This window comes from Oxyura jamaicensis, chromosome 1 (genome assembly GCF_011077185.1).
Source record: "Oxyura jamaicensis isolate SHBP4307 breed ruddy duck chromosome 1, BPBGC_Ojam_1.0, whole genome shotgun sequence".
Classification (NCBI taxonomy): domain Eukaryota; kingdom Metazoa; phylum Chordata; class Aves; order Anseriformes; family Anatidae; genus Oxyura; species Oxyura jamaicensis.
In genome coordinates, this window is record NC_048893.1 from 39,866,141 (window position 1) to 39,882,910 (window position 16,770).

At 45.3% G+C, this 16,770-nt stretch overlaps 1 long non-coding RNA gene across 1 annotated transcript; it reads left to right on the plus strand.

The window, feature by feature from the left end:
- The first annotated feature begins 4,537 nt into the window (after window positions 1-4,537).
- On the plus strand, window positions 4,538-7,848 carry LOC118178714. The gene is made up of 3 exons (XR_004756278.1): window positions 4,538-4,639; window positions 5,269-5,360; window positions 6,060-7,848. It is a non-coding gene; the product is annotated as an uncharacterized LOC118178714 (long non-coding RNA).
- Window positions 7,849-16,770: the final 8,922 nt, after the last annotated feature.

The following is a 16,770-nucleotide window of genomic DNA, read 5'->3' on the forward strand; positions in this document are numbered from 1 at the left end:
AGCAGAAATGCCCTGCGCCTTACTAAGTAATGGCATGCCATCAGCCACACGCTTACAGCCCTTCCCCGTTCTCTCCCACATTGGCTGTCTTGATGCTTTTGCCTTCATGGGTAGGAGATCACAATTGCTGCTCTGATCCAATGTTTCTGTCTACCAGGAGGCATTATATATAACCCTGCATTACATCTTATTTTAACAAATTGTTTCCCTCCTGTTGGAAATAAAAATTCCTGCTTGAAGCCCCGTTAACTGCAGCCTGACACTGCTCCTGCTTCTGCCTCCTACTTTCCACAGGAGCCTGGTGTGCTTCAGGAGTTCCTCAGCTAGACAAGTAGTTACTAATGGCCATGGTAAGTTTAGGTTTGCAGGCTGTGTATCCCTTTCTTAACTTAATGAGAATGACATGCTTTTAGAGCACTTTTCAGAGCTCTAGAGCTTGCATTTAATCTGTCCTTTACATTCAGAATATCCACGAAAAACATGTTCCATTAGAAATGCGTGGCATTTTGCAGATCCCATAAATTAAACATACAGTAGTGCGAAACGCACGAGGACAAACTCTATTTTAAGGTATCTCCAGTAAAACCCTAAAGATATTTTGGGTAGAAATAATAATGTTATAAGGGTTTTCTGAAGGGAAAGGATGAGGCAGCTGGGGAAATGAAACTACTTCCTTGGTCTTGGTCTTCCTTTCCCCTGTCCTTCCTTGTTGTGCACTTAAACAACAGCAGACACTCTTGGTGCAGCTTTTTCTTTCCTCTTGGAGAATGAATTTGAGAAGTAGGCGGTCCCCTATTAAGCACAGTCATTACATTAAGACAGCCTCTAGCCCAGAGCCTTCAGCAGAGAAGGACCACAGAGCATCAGCCTGAGCATCTAGCAAGGATTGTCTGGATTTCAGCTCAAACTGACTTTACATGAAAAATGAAGTCAGCAAATAAACCTAGAGAGCAGGATTTTTGCCTGCTCATGATTTCACTGGTGCCACGCAAGCATTGCAAAGGTCCTGATCAGGCAGTACTGCTCAGCCTGAAAGGGTGAACGGCGAAAGTGTGGTCACCTCTCTCTGATGACTTGCATGGCTCATGAATAAAGTAATGCTCAGAATACAGATGGTCTCAGGTCCCTAAGGGTAATGAACTTTGTGGAACTTCAAAGGAGAAGTACAGGTTGCAGGAAGACTGGGGAAATTCGGGCAGGATTTTAATGGCCAGACAGGTGCCTGCAGTCACAGTATCATCAAACATAATTCCATTAATGAAAGGATGGTCAGGCCTTAATGAGGCCTTACAAGCAGAAAAACTTTTTAATTTTATTTTATTTTTTGCTCAACACATGGTGTGAAAAGGATCAAAAAGAGACAAAAGTACTATGGGTAAGAAATTCTCTTCTGACTTCATCAATGCACTCATGAGCACCTTTTCAATTATTAATTGTTCTGGTTGCTGCAGTTATTACTGATCCATATTAATCCTCCAAAGAACAGGAGATGACAACACTGGGTCGTGATGACCTTGTCTTTCTGTATGTTATAGCTTGTCAGGAATTTTCCAGTGAAACAGCAGTTCATTAGAAAACATGAAATCCCCCAAATCTTTTATTTCTTCCTTTGTATCTTCCTTCGTCTTTTCCCTTTCTTTTTCTTTCTTTTTTTTTTTTTTTTTAACTCTTCATTTTTCATTATTTCTGTTCAGACTGTCTTTTTGGATTTGACATGTCCTTGCTATCGCTAACATCCACGTGGAGGGTTTGCCCTGAGGATATACAGGTCCTCTTCCTGGTAATTCCGATGAAGTGAAAGAGAGGAGACTAAGGAACACCTAGCAGAGAGTGCATTTTAGGCCAGCCCAACTTCAAGACCAATTTTGCCTACATTTCTCTCACAATGAAAATAGATCCCATCTTAGTCAGAAATTAAAAATTCATGGGATAAGAAAGACATTTCATGTTTTTCTGCAATGGGACCTAAAAAAGGTCAGCAGTGGTCTTTTGTAGGTTCCAGAGGAACAAAAACTTTGTTCTTTCTTGTGTGAGAAGCAACAATCAAGAACACAACTAAATGGCCAGTGTTAGAGTTAGAAGTGAATTGAGACATGAAGGTGCTAGGAAAACAAGGTGAATGGGAATTGAATGAGGGAAAAATAGAAGAAAAGCCAGAAAAAGAAAATGAGTGAAAATAAAAAGAGAAAACTGAAAGCTAGTTTTCCAGACTGAAAGATGTCAGGCATTGTCGTCATCATTATTATCACTACTACTATTATTATTATTGCTATTTTTGTTGTTGTTTCTTCTTCCTTAGTAATAATAGCACTACCAACAGTACGAGGAGGTAGGACAAAAGCCCTGTAAAAACCTGGTGAAGTCTCTAAAGGACCAAAGTCAGTCCAGCAGTTATCCATTCCAATTGTTGGGTAACGTGTCACATCCTCTATTCAAAGATTAGGGGAGAGTTTATATTTGTGCAGTGACTTGGAGGCAGATGTTATCTGAGTGAAACAGAACTAGAGTTGATCAAATAAATGTGAGAATTATTAACCCCCTCCACCCCCCTCCAATTTGCTTTTTATGCCTGCCACAAAACTCTCAGGATTAGTAATTTCCGCAGATATTGCGAATAAAGGGGAGGACGATGACATTCCCTTTCCTTCTGTTAAATAAACCTCTCCACGAAATTATAACCCCTCCAAAACAACCCCATGACTTATTGCTTTGGAGGGCCATCAAGCTGAATTACAGCTAGTCTAAACATCGTGATAAGCAAAAGAACAGATCCCGGGTTTAGTAGAGTAAAATTGGTCTTTAGAGGTTACAGCTGGCTACGGATCAGAGGCATTAAAACAACAACAACAACAACAACAACTCGTTAACCTGCTGATGAGCCAAAATAAATTAGGCCCGATATTGTTAGTAGAGAACCACCTAGGACATGAGGTCCCTTGAGCCGCTGGGCTTTGCTGCAGGAGGTGCTCTCTGAGGGGAGAGCTGCTCAAGGTGTTTACTACTCCTGGGACAGGAGGGATCCTCAGCTGGAGATGTTTTGTCTGCTTTTCCAGCTCAGCATCCTCAGGGGGATGCTCTCATCCCCAAAACCTCCTGCCCCGGTCAACATGGCTCTTTGGGAGGGGGCGTTCGTGGCCTGCAAACTCCCTCAGCCCAAAGCCACAGGGAAGTTGGAGTGTCAGGATGGAATAAATCCCCTCCCAGGCACATCAGGGAGACAGCAAGAAGATAGAGCTCAAGGCAAAGACAGAACTTGCTTTTTTTTTTTTGCCTTTTTTTTTTTTTTCGGAGCAGGGAAAGATGAGTAGCCCTCGCTTTGAATTTAGATACTATTCTGAATGTATTTTTAATTTAATTCGGTTTAAGCTGTGTTTAGAAAGCAAAGTTCCTAAATTCCCTAAATTATTCAGATTTGAATTAAATAGCCAATGACAAAAGCAGGGGTGGCGGGAAGAAAACATGGTACCTGCTTCTGCTCAAAGGAGCATCATTTCATGGAAAGGATAAAGGAGTCAGAATCGCCCTACAAATGTACTGGAACTCATGGTAGTATAGGAGAACTGAGGAAAAGAAAACAAAACAAAACAACAGTAAGGATTTGCAGTAGAATATGTAAGAAAAAACCTGGAGTAACTGAAACACAATGCGTGCTCAGTCCTTAAAGTCAGGATATCATCACACTGCGCAGGTCCTTCCTTTGAACTCTCACAGGACACTGCTTTCGCTATTCACTCATGTTTCTTCAGTTCCCTTTTATTCCCTGCTAATGGAATTGAATACAGTCCTACTGCATAGCTGGCCACAACTATACGCTTTCTGAAAACTAAGTAGAAGGAAATTTCCTGGACTTCCAGGCTTTGTTTGTGTTCCTTTCTTACAGCTGCATATCCACCTGGGAAAGCACTTCCATTGCAGGATCCACAGTGCAAGCGGTTTGCAAAAGTGATCCATTCCTATAGGAGGAAGCTTCAGCAAGATGAGTTGCATTTAGTTCTCCGAGAAGCAGCAAATAACTCTAACCAGTAAAGATTTTTGCCTTTAATTCCTTTCACCCTCCTAGTTGCTAACATACTAGTCAGAGAGAAGTCAAAGCAGGGAGCAAGGAAGGAAGGAAGTAAAAGCGTGTATTTCCCAGATTGATGTGAGTTTCATATCACACTGTACTTTTCACAGAAACAGTGTGCAGGTAGAATGGATTTTTTGCAGTCATACACCTTGTTTGTTTAAGGTTTTTCCTGTTTAGTGGCTTTTAGGCACCATTGTTTTCAGGTGACAGATGCTAAGGGGAGGAAAAATGGGCTAAGTGAAAATACACTATGCCATTCCTTAGATATGATATTCATGGAATTATTTTAAATTTTAAAAGGATCTCAAATGTTAGGGAAACAATCCAGACACACTTGGTTTCTTTTCTGAAGGAAATCATAATTATGAGCTCATACTTTTTGTCTGCCTGCCTACCAGTCTGTCTCTTGCCTGCTCCATTCCTCCCACTCTCTGCTGTAAGCCACTGGTGAATTTCAGCTAAATCAAGAGTGAAGTGTAGAACATAAAATAACGCAGTTCCTGCCAGCTTTGTAAGCCAGACACCAGTGTACACGAGCAAGACCACAGCAGAAAGAGGCACGTCTCTGCTCAGGTATGGTAACATCCCAGGTGGGAGAGAGCCTATGAACGACCCTGTTCTGAGACAACCTTCCATGAGTGCCGCGGTTACAGTGAGTCTGTAGGAAACCAAGCTCCTTGAGCTCAGTGCTCAACTGCACTTGTTCAGAGACCCTCCTTCAGATCGCTGTATCACAGGGAAACATGGAATGCACAGAGCTGATATTGCAACTCTGTACCTTTGGTGACAATGGCATGTATTAATATTTTAAATTCCTTCTCTGTCTCCTACTCTCTTCTTTTACTCCTCTCCTCTTTTCCCTGCTCAGTGGCACATGTGTGCTCACACACAGGCACACCGCAACGGCGTTGGCAGATTTTAGTCATGGGGTCTTAAGGCTGAGAGTGACAGTCAGAGCTTTTGCGGAGAGGAAGACTGAGGGGATGTTGCAGCAGTGGGCCAGGACTCAGCTGGTCGAGATTTAATTCTGCATGCTCTGCATCCTTCTGGGCTTTTGTTCCTTGTCTCTGTAATGGGAATGGTCAAATTTCCTTTCTTCCACCTTTTCTTCATCGAGATTGTAATGGCTGAGGTTTCTCAGACTCAGTGGGCCTTACTAGGTCTGATCCCACTTATTCATTGGGAAAATTCCTCTCTGACAGGGAGAAGTAGAAGGTGAGCCACTTGGTTCTGCTGTCCTTATCCAGGCAAGAACCAGACCCAGTGGAAGCAGCAGCAGCAGGACAACTCCCAGGTAAGAGCCCATCTCCTTTCACCACGTGCATGCCTCACGTGCCGCTTCTTGAGCTAGTGTACTATCACACACTGCATGCTGTTGCTATAAATTATTAATTATTATAAGCGAGCAAACTGTATCCTGTTTTGTTTTGTTTTGTTTTGTTTTTCTTTTTGCTTCATTTAATTCATCCAATGACCAAGGTCAGGTGTTACATATAAATCCAGCAAATCCAACTTTGAGCAGGCAGCCCTTGCAGCAACTGGAGAGATCATTCTGTTCCTGTTCCCTTTTTGATTACTTTTTTTCTATACACAGGCTCAAAGAAGAGAGAAAATGTTTGCAATACCTTGATCTGTTTATTTATAACTTGCCAAAGCTTTGGCTGGAAGCATCCCAGTCACATCTCACAGGAAAAAAAAAAAAAAAAAAAAAAAAGGAAAAAAATGTATATTTGGAATGATGTATTTGAATTAAAGAGAGTTTTATTATCCTAGAATTTATTTGCCTGTTTATTTTCCCTCCCAATTAAAAAAAAAAAGAAAAAGATAAAGATAAATTATTCCGCTAGTAACAACGCACTTGTCTCTCATATTTAGTATTACTCTTGAATGAAATTCTTACTAAAAAGGGTTTAATTTTAGCATTTTGATGGGAAGCAAAGATACCAGTTTTGCATTTAGCTCTCCTCCTCACCACCCCCATTTACATTCTCAGGAGAATTTAGAGCTCAGAAAAAGTGCCAGACTGGCAGCCTTGGAAGCTCAGAGTCCCCGTTTATCTGAAGGCTGCTGCATTTTGAACCACTGCTGCGTGGGAACCTGGTGGGAAAGTTCACTGGTGAGAGGGCACCGTACGTGTCAGACATTTCTGCAGCACATCTTGGATTAAGTGAGAGCTGCTTCCTCTTGCGAAACCTCTGCCCAGCAGTACCAGAGAGGCGTGAAGGGGAGGAGGGCAAGTAAATTATAATCCACCCTGAAGTTCCACCCTGAGACTGAATTTTGCTGCCTGAGAAGCGACAGTTCCAAAGTGAGAAGGCATCCAGAGCTGCTCATTTTTGTCATGTCTTAGCATATAATAAGCACAAACATAAAACGTGTGCTTCTCAGCAGGACGGATGAATCGGAGCCAAGTGCCATGTTGCAGTGGCTAGACTGCTTCCTGCCAGCTTGGCCGGCAGGAGCTCACCGAGCCCCGCTGCTCTGCCCAGAAGTCTGAGGTGCTGACACCCCATGTCATTACAGAACAGCCATGGAAAAGGCGGAATTTTGTTTTCCTTTCAGCAGTTTGCATTTCAAAAGGGCAAAACTGCCTAAACCATTGCAGTGGTTTCTTATCCTGCGCTTGTACAAGAATAAAGCCTGAGACATCTGTAGATGAGAATGGAAAAAAAATGCGCCACTCACTGTGCAACTTGTGAAGGAACAGACACCAAGGGACACAGGAATATCATATCGGGCTGGGATACCTGGGCCTGCACATACGGGGCTGGGGTATTTGACACTGCTCCAACATTGCTGAAAAGAAAGAGCCAGCTCTGTTTTAGAAATTGTCCATCTTTGGGGGGTTTGTTTCTTTTTTACACAGCATACTGCATATGGAATCCACGCTGCAGCTTACTCTAATCCTCGCTGCGCTGAAGAGGTGCTGTGTTCTGCTGCGCTTCTCCAGTTTATGGTGTGAAACACAATAACACAGCTGGCAGGGTGTTGCCATGCGATGTGTCTCCGGCGCTTGTTCCAAGAGCAGGTTTCCGATATAAATCTGTGGCAGTGAGTGCAAACGAATTAAAAACAGACAAGATGCTAAACACCACGGCTCATCAGCTCATCAAATTGTTTTCTGATATTCTGCAAAGGTTTTTCTGGTGAAATTTTGTTCAATCTCCAACGCTGTTTCACTGCAGAAGAGATTACTAGGTTTGGAGATTTCTTATTTGGGGGGAAGGAACACGAGTTTATTTTGTCTCTTGTTTCCAGAGAGGTTATATTTGAATTTATAGATACAATTTGATTTCTTAGCAGCTATCCAGTAAGATTGACTTTTAAAAGTTGGACAGACTTTGAAGGCTGGCTGGACAGAAGACTAGAACATGGACTGTTAGGAGCAATCCTTTAGGAAGATGTGCTAAAAGATTCCTCTACTACTAATGAATTTCCAGGAAAATTGAATATACACTGCTATTAAGAGAAAGCAATGATCACAATACCATCTTTAATTACAAATTAGACTTTCATTTTGATATTTTGGGGTTGTGCCTGTGGATGCTACATTAAAATATGCAATATGCAAAAATGAAGATAAAAGTAGGAATAGACGATCGCCGTCTGGTCGGTTGGTATGATGACAATGCTCATTTCTGCTAAGAATTTAAATGACTGTTTTTCAGAAATTGCTTCTGTCCCATGGGAGAAAAATACATTTAGACATTTCAGGAACAAGCAAGAGTACTGCCGTTTTGGGCAGCAGCATAGTGGGCACAAAAGGCCTTAGAGGCAAGGTCTTTTTAGCAACTAACATAACCTGGCAAGCAAGCAAATAGGAAAGGCAAAGTGTAATAAACTGGGCTGCTCAAAAAGGAATATAACATATGCCTTTTTATGAAAATGTTTTTATGTGGAAGCTTTTACCTATGGACCTGAATTCTGAAATTCTCCTTTTCTTGCTATCTTAGCCTTCTCAGACTGGGGGTACAGCACTGAATGCAGTGAATGCAGCCCTCAGCTCACAGGGGGAAGAGTTTGGACCCATCCAGACCTGCAAGTGTTCCCAGTAACATCTCTTGTGTCCCCTGGAGGAGCAGGGGTAGAGAAAATGTCCTTCTGGATGAATAGGTGTTTTATCTTTGACTCATTCCGTGCACAGATGAGTCAGCCAGGTGTTAAGTTACTTGTCTGTATTTCCAAAAGCTGGACCCGAGCTGAAAAATCAGGGTCCTGATCCATATATCCTCACCCGATCATTTTCCCCACAGACCACCAGCCTCATGCAGCACTGCCTTGGTCCCCCCACGCCCCCCCTTTTTTTTTCTGGCCTGTTTTGAAGAGCCTGGATCTAATGCAGCTTCGTTGTACAAAACACCCCAAGCTTGTTATTTCTTTCTTTGTGTCATTACATGGTTAAGACGTGGACCGTTTATAGCAAGCAAACTAACTTTTAGCTCATGTTGTGCCCTTTCTTCCCAGAATTTGCTCTTCCCTTTTTGTCTCTGCAGAGCACAAAAACACGAGATATGCCAGGTCATCCTACAGATGTCTCAGAAGGCATTGTAGCAGCTCAGATGGTAAACACTGCCTCTATCTTCATATTGATAAAACAGAATAGGCCAATACTCTTTCAGTAGCTGCGTAATCTGCAAAAGCTGCTGACTGTGGGTGGCAGGTGCTTGTGATTATCCTGGAGAGAAAGGAAATAGGGCCTAGGAGGGCAGGCCATGAGTGGAGAGGAAACGTAGGAACAAGGTGTTCAGACAATGCATTCGAGAGAAGAGCACATGGCTAATGCAGATCTGTGACTGTCTGGTACCAGCAGTGGGCAAAGGAGCTGGTGAGGAGGTTTTTAACACCAGCCCCATTTCTTCCAACAGGAAAGAAACTCAGGGAGGTTCGGTAGCGGGTGCAGGGTTACCAGGAGAGGTATTGGCAGTGCTGGGAAAAGCACGTGGGTCCCTGAGTCCCTCTGTCCTGCTGCCTTTGGGTGGCCCAGGGGGACAGACTGAGGGGCCGGTGGGAGCTCTGCCCCTTCCCAGGCCTTGGGGCTGTGCTCAGGGCAGGGCTCGGCCTCTTCCTGGCTGCATATTCCGTCTCATTTTTACATGCGCATCCTGAAAAAAAAAAAAAAAAAGACAAAAAAACAGTGCTTTGCCTGCTAAAGTGCTTTGCCTTTGATTCTGACCTAGATCTTTCTAAGCTTTTCACAGCTCTGGAGCTGAGCAGGACACAGCAAAGCCCGGGCAGCTCGCCCCAGCCCAGGGAGCGCAGTGCCCGCCACACCAGGCCGAAGGCCGCACGGAGCGCTTCTGTAACACACGGCGGCAGATCGTGAAGGGCGTCCTTCACAAAATCTGCATTATTTAATGCATTAACTTGCATGTAGATATTAGTTGGGTGTGGGGTTGCCCTGTGTATGGTGTCCATGCTAAAATCCAGTGGGTCAGTGGTCAAGGATACTGGCTGAAGACAAAAGGTCATCTTCATACTCCTGCGCATTGTCCAAATACAAAGTGAGAAACGTGACAAAGCTGGTGGGGTGGAAGGTGCCAGTGACCTTACCCAAGGACTGACCTCCCCCAGGGTGTGCGAGGCAAGGATCCTGTACCAAAAGGTGTATTTCAAAGAAACACCTAGGTGAAATCCTAGCCAAGGGGACGTAGCTAGGCGCTTTGATCAGTAGATTTCCATTTGGCCTGTGTACTGTGTCGGCTGAGGCAGAGCTAGCGTCGCGTTCACATTTCAAGCACTGTAGCCAAACAGTTAGCAAAGTCTAATAATAAAAGCAGGACCTTGAGGAGAGCACAATCAAGTTTTGTTTCCAGTTGTACTCCAGACTGCTTGTACAACCTTGACGAAAACTTGGCATCAAGACTCCAAGGCTGCACTGGAGAGAAAGAAATGCAGAGCTGGGGCTCGCAGGAGGCAGCTGCTTGAGGAGGGAGGCAGAGGCGAGGGCTCGGTGTGAGGCCAGGCAGCGCGTGGTGGAGAGAGGGCTTGCTGGGAGGGTGAAGCAAGCACTTGGTGGTTTGCAGAGCTCCGCCAGAAAGCAGCAGGTAAAGAAAGATAGACGGGAGGAGGGGAGGCTGCCCCAGTCCAGCAAAATCGGTGCCTACTTTTAGCTGCAAAGCCCTGCTGAATGCACAGAGCTTCACCCAGGCTGGTAAGAAATATGTGGGCCTATTGACAGGCCCAATCCTATTATTATTTTGTAATGTTCCCAGGAGTAAGAGCAAAAGAAGGAACCTGCTCTCCGCTGCAGATAGAAGGTCATTTTGGTTCTTGAATAAGCAGCGTCATTTTATTCTATTTTTCTCAGTTACAAATAGCTTTTCAGTAGAATTCATTCCCATATTGTCTGCCCCCAGGTTAAGGCTAGAAGTGCTGAAGAGAAACCCCATTTTTTAGAATACTATACTAAAATCATACGCTTCATCTGATCACAAGAGGGTGAAGGGAAAGGAACAGCAGAGGTCTGTCCTAGCTGAATGCTGGAGAATCAAGGGATGTTTGTTGAAATAGCTTTTCCTAGTGCTTATTATGCTTTCAGAATGGGGGAAAAAGCCAAAGAAAAATATTAAAAGAGGCTGAATAGAAATGTAGCTATTTCCATTTCACTAACCGTGATGAATTTTGAAAAGATGTTTCATCTTCAGAGCAAGACTAAATTACAGACAGGATGACAGATGGGTTTTGGGCTTAGTACAAGGCTGCAAATCACTTAAATGGCTCTGCTAACATCAGACTGCAGGGATGCTACCAGTTTTGAAATTTAGAAATGTTACTATCCAAACACCATTTATTGATTAGTTTGCATAAAAACATAGTTTGATAAAATGCCTTTTCTCCATAGATGAAGCGTGTGTGATTTCCTCATCAATGATGAAAAGCGCTTAAGCAAATAAAATTATCTAAACCTCACTCTGGCAATGCGGCTGCTTTGCTTCTCCTGTGGTCTCCCCAGCTGTGCTTGCTGCTGAGCAGGCTCTCCTACCTGATCCCTTGCTTCCCTGCCACGCCAGGGCATTCTCTTCCACCCTGGAGAAAAAAATGGGCCTAGCCATGCAACAAACACGTGGGCCCATCCTAACGCATCAGTCACATCACGCAGTGCTTCAAGTTCAGGAGAAAGAAGCAGCCTTCTTGTTGGGTGCTGTGAGCACGAAGCCCCGCTATCTGCAGCTGCTCACAGATCCCACAGGCAGCTGGGTCTGGCGTGTGAGGCTGTGGGTGGGAGCTGAAACCCGAGGACAGCACATACTTCTGCTTCCACGGGGCTCTGAGTCAAGAGACAGTTATGGGTGACCAAGATGGAGAGTTTGGTCTTCCCCACCGCAGCCTTAGTGCTATTTTCATAAAGGTCCTGTGCCGCAGAGGTCCTGTCGTCATGTCGCTCTGCCAGGCCTTGCTTCTCACTGCTGCCCGTCCTTCTTCACAGAGACCTGCCCACGTCACATTTGTAGGAGGTGAGAAACACCACGTTGCCAGCGGAGCAAGGTGAGACCAGAGGCAGCAGAGTGTGGTGCAGAACACGATGGGCTCCCACCTGCCATCGGGCCGTAGGCTGCCTGGTCTGGCTAGCAGCCTGGCCTCATCCAGCCGGGAGCTCCCAGACCTGAGGCCATGCGTGGTGGAATACAAGAAGCAACGTGAGCTTCATCTCTGTACCGAGAGGACACAGTGATACTGCCGCAGGGAACACAGAGGGAAGGAAGGTGCCTGCACCCCATCCCTGAGCACTAGGAGAGGAGGAGCCCTCATGCCGAGAGCTGAAGGGGTGCAGGAGGCTGTTTCTCAGAGAGCAGTGAAATTGCAGCCCCTGGTTATATTTGGGTAAACAACGGCCTTCTTCATGTGGATCAAGGCCTGCAGCAATTTGCTTTGTCATCCGTCAGTCAGTTGTTGTACTCATAATAGGAACGGCGACATAGGACAGCGATATACGGCGTGTATCCAAGATAAGATTTTAATCATCTTAGAGAGAAATCGATCAGTGGGCCCCAGACCCCCAGCTCTGTCATCGTTCACCTTCAGGGTAATTCTTTTTCAAATGCTGGCAATTTTAGAAGAGTTCAGGGAACAAATAAAGGAGTTGAGTTAGCATGGAAATGCTCCGGGTTTGAAGGACCGGTTTAAGAAAGGCAGCCTGGTGATGAAGTTGCTATTTTAGGAAATCAATTCAGCACCATTTTCAGGTTCATAGATATTCCAGATGAAAAAGACCTATTAGGTCATTTGTCCATCCTTCCTGCCAAGAAAAGACTGTGGTAGTCATTGGCATCTGAAGCTGTGTCAGTCTTTCCAGATGCCCTCTCTGCAGCGTCACAAATATGTTGGCTGTGGATCGCTCCTGCCTCGCAGCTTCTGAAACACACCTGCTAGCACTGCTTAGGAAACAGTGCCCGTGGAATCGGGGAGCAGCCGGATGCAGCTTTCCAAAGGATCTGCAAGCAATAATTTTCCTTCCCCTTAATCAGGCTTGTATACTCACAGAAGAGAATGAGAAACAAGAAAGGCCCGATGGGTGACAGCTTCATGCTTCATTACCTTCCTGGTGCCTGCAAGACAAATCAGTTTTTTCCTGATGTTGGGAGGGGATGTGTTAGGATTAATTCTTGATTTTGTTAGCCAAGACAGATTTCCTGAACTTTTAATTCCACCCCTGCAGTTGAACCAAGAAGCAGCTATCTTGCCTTTACATGTTTGAACATCATTGCCTCCTGGGTACCGCCAGTGCCCGTTGGATGCTTCTTGAATTTGGTTCTTAAATTGCTTTTAGGAAGCACTCAGCTAGAGCTCAAATCACAGAACAGAGTGTTTGCTTTGTAATGCAAATACTTGGATTGGAACAGACAGAAGCAAGAACCTACTTGTGAGCTCCTTTACACCCTTGTACGTGACTCATCGGAGACGATGAGGGTTAACCTGGCACAAGGCTGTTGGGAAGGAGAAGACAAATGGGCCCTGGCAGCACACATTTCTACTTTTCCTTGCTGAGTCTCATTTCCTTGTGCCAATGTTTCCTTGCCAGCAGCTAATTTCCCTTCCGGATTCCTCTAATGCTTCCCTAGGACAAGAGGCCCCCAGCTCCTGACAGAGGCCACTGCAAGTGCAGCCTCCTGCCACCTCTCCAGCAGAGCCAAGCTTCACTCACTTCCCCTCACTCTGCTGGGTCATAAAGTTTTATAAGATATCTTCATGTGGCGATGCCTTTAGCCCAGCACTGCGGGCAGGAGGCCATAAAAGAGCCAACAGGAGAGCCGTGAGCGTGCCTCTCCTCATGGAGCTGTGGCGGATGGGTGTGCAGTGGCCAGGGGACAGCCAGAGCTGGCGAGGCAGGTGAGACACCATGGGGACCAGACAGGGATCCTGCAACGTGTGGTTGATGTTGGCAATTAATACACTTGGACAAAGCAACTACAGCGAAAATGCAGAGATCGATGCAATTATCCTGCCCAGCAGCAGCTCTAAAGGGACTAGAGGAGCATGAGATGCTGACCAATAGCTTGGATTTTATATATATATATATATATATATTTGCAAAAGCCCTTTTCTTTAATGAAATATTCCTTTAAATTGTCACTCGGTTTATTCAGCCAACTGAACAAACACAATAGCAGATGGAGTCCCTGTTTCTTCTCCCAGCACGTTCACAGCTGGAATGTGCAAAGCCTTCATCTCCGTTTATAAGAATATTAGTAAATATGTTTGCATTCGGTGTTGCTATGGAGTCTGAACGGTAAATAACAATGATCTCAATATATTAAGGTGGTCGGCACGGTACTGGTAATCCAGGCTCCAGTACCGTTCTGTAGTACTGTAACACAAGAAGATTTCTTTAGGAAAATACCTGCTTGGTGCATTAATAAGTACAACAAAATATCGAATTTTACCAGAATAATCCCGCTACATAATCCTGAGTTCTTTTATATGGATTTAGTTTTTAGAAAGAACGATTCATAACACGATCCTTTCAGTGTGACAAGGCATAATTTGCCTTGCCAGCGGCCATTTAAGGACAAGAATACTTTTAAACTACGGTTTGAGGGGACAATGGCTATCTCAAGGTACTATAATAGCTCGAAGCCATGAATTATTAACGTCATAAACACTGCAGGCTATCAATACACCGAGACTGAGCACTGCCTCCAGGGTGGTGCACCTGGCTCGGCTGCGGCCACCTCCTGCCTGCAGGGACATCCGCCCGAAACCTACATCACAGCCCGTCCTCCAGCTGAAAAGGAGCAGGTATTTGGGGAGCTGCAGGCTGCCTCACCTATTTCAGACAGCTGTTTTGGGATGAGACGTAGCGTGCCCTGGAAGAGCCCATTTCACTCCATCGCCAGACACCGACATCTGCTTGGGGACTCCCACCCCCAGCCCGCAGCTCAGCCTGCAAATGCAGCCCCGCTGGCTGCAGGGAAGTTTTGCTAGGCAAGCACATTCCTCTGCATGCATAGCTGTCAGCATTTAATGTACAGAAGTATTTAAAAATTCTATTTACTTTTTGGGAGGTATTATTTACTTTATATTTTGTTCAGTGTCCCTTAATGGGCTTGGAGGGTGAATCTGCAGTGTTTGAATCTATAAACTGCAAGTATCAGCTGTACTCATTTAAGTGCTCTTGCTTAATTATTGGGTCAGTTTGTACACTTATTTTTAGAAAACAGAGAATTTTCAAAAATGATATAATAGTTAAGGCATTTCTAGCCTTGACCAAATTAAGCAAGCTGGCGCTGAGTTTGTGAGAATCCCAGTCTCAGATTTTGCATCTCATTTTGACTGACACAGCCTTCATGCCAGAATGGCAACAACTGAGGGAAAGGCAGATTTTTGTACTGCTAGTCTTGGATTTACGCTGGCTACAGGAAATTCAGTAGCTGCTCCATCCACCTCTTGTAAGGGATTAAAGGTCTGATTTTGACGGAAGGGGCAGTGGCCTTGTGCAGTCCTGATGCGACATTGCCTGCTGGGGCATTGGAAAGCAGGTTCTCACCTATAGGCAAATTCCCCCAAACAAGCAAATTTGGGAACAACCAGCCTGTCTATTGAGGATCGGGGCCAGGGACTGAAGACGTGCCTGTACTACCAAGAGAAAGCCACAGTTTTTCTTGGAAAACAGGAGAAGAGAGTGTGCGTGGCAAAGTGTGTGTGGCAGAATTCTTGTTTCTGGCTGCGACCATGTCCTTCCATTTAACCGGGTGGAAATGCCAGCTTTGTCCCTAAATGAGCAAAGCAGTGCTGAAGCATCGTGGTCTGTACATCAGCTTCACCATCTTTGACACCCAGCCCTGTTTCCCTCTGAGCCTTGCCATTGTTTTAAGGTTTCCACATGTATTTATTTGGATGGTTGCTCGATGTGGGTGGTGGTTCAGGCGTGCACAGCACCCGTGGGGCAGCACAGCCTTCATGCTTCTCATGCCTTGGTCCCCACGTGGGCTGCTGCAGTGCCTGGCCTCCCTTCCCTCCCATCAGAGCAGGCAATCCCGTTTGCGTGGGTAAACCCCATTTGCTGAAGAAGTCCTACTGTTAAATGGCTGTTCCAGCATGAGCAGAGGTTTATGCAATCAGGCCGAGTGCTCTGCAAAACTTGTGCCATCAGAAGAAAGGCCGCTGTCTGGATCCCTGCTTTTCATATTCATGAAAGACGTCAGAGCTGCAGAAGAATGAAAGTAAACACCATGCATAATTTAACAAATATTCACTGCAGAAATATTTCTAAGATTACCTGCAGAAGCCCCAGAAAGACCTAAATAATTAATGTCGTGTGGTGCTGAAGCCAGCAGAGCCCTCACACTGCTTCCCGTGCTGCCCCGCGCAGACGCAGCAGCAGCGGCACTGCTGCGGGGGTGTTTTACCGTGTGCCGGTGGTGATTTCTGTGAGATGGCAGCAATCGGGCTCACCAGCTCACCTGCAGCAGCGTTCCCACTGGCAAGCAGTGCCCCGCCTTCCCCCGTCCTGAAATCCCAGCCATGTGTATGGGGGAAGCCAGACTGAGGCTGGGTTTTCCCAGGATCTGCCTCGGTGTTACTGCCAGGCGGCTGCTGCTTGCTGTGGCACACAGCTAACCTGACTGGATGGATCTTCTTGGTGGCTTGAGATTTGGGGTGAAGGATGGATGGAAAACAGAAAGAGTGAAAGCCCTGGCAGAGCGCAGCATCTACCTTACACGCCTGTTTTGATGTAAAAAGGGAAAACACAGAAGGCAGAGTATAAAACGCCAGATACTAGAAAGGAACAGAGTTTGAGCAATACGGGCTGGGACTGGTGCGCCCTTGAGAGCAGTGTCCTCTGCCTAGCCCAGCTGCTTCCAGGGAGGCACAGGGAACCTGGATGCTGCTACTGCTGGGTATCACTCCAGGTAAAGCCTCTTCCATACCGCTATTAAATGAAGGGGTATTATGCCCTGAAGAGTGAATCTCAAAACTCATATATTTTAATTCTTAGCAACTAATTGCTTCCAGCAACATGAATGGAAACGGGAACCTTTTTGCAAGCAGATTCCTGTATTTCTGTCTGGGTATATGGCTTATTTGATGCTCTTAGAGCTTCAGGTTGGTAAAAATAAATACTTGTGAAATAAAGGCACAGAAAAGCAGGCAAACCCAAGGCAAACCAAAACCAAGAACCATCCTCAATAATTTCATTTGAGACATGAGAGCTCAGTGCTGTAGCGTGCAGGGAGGAGGTTTTGTCCTGCAAAGCCAGGGAGCAC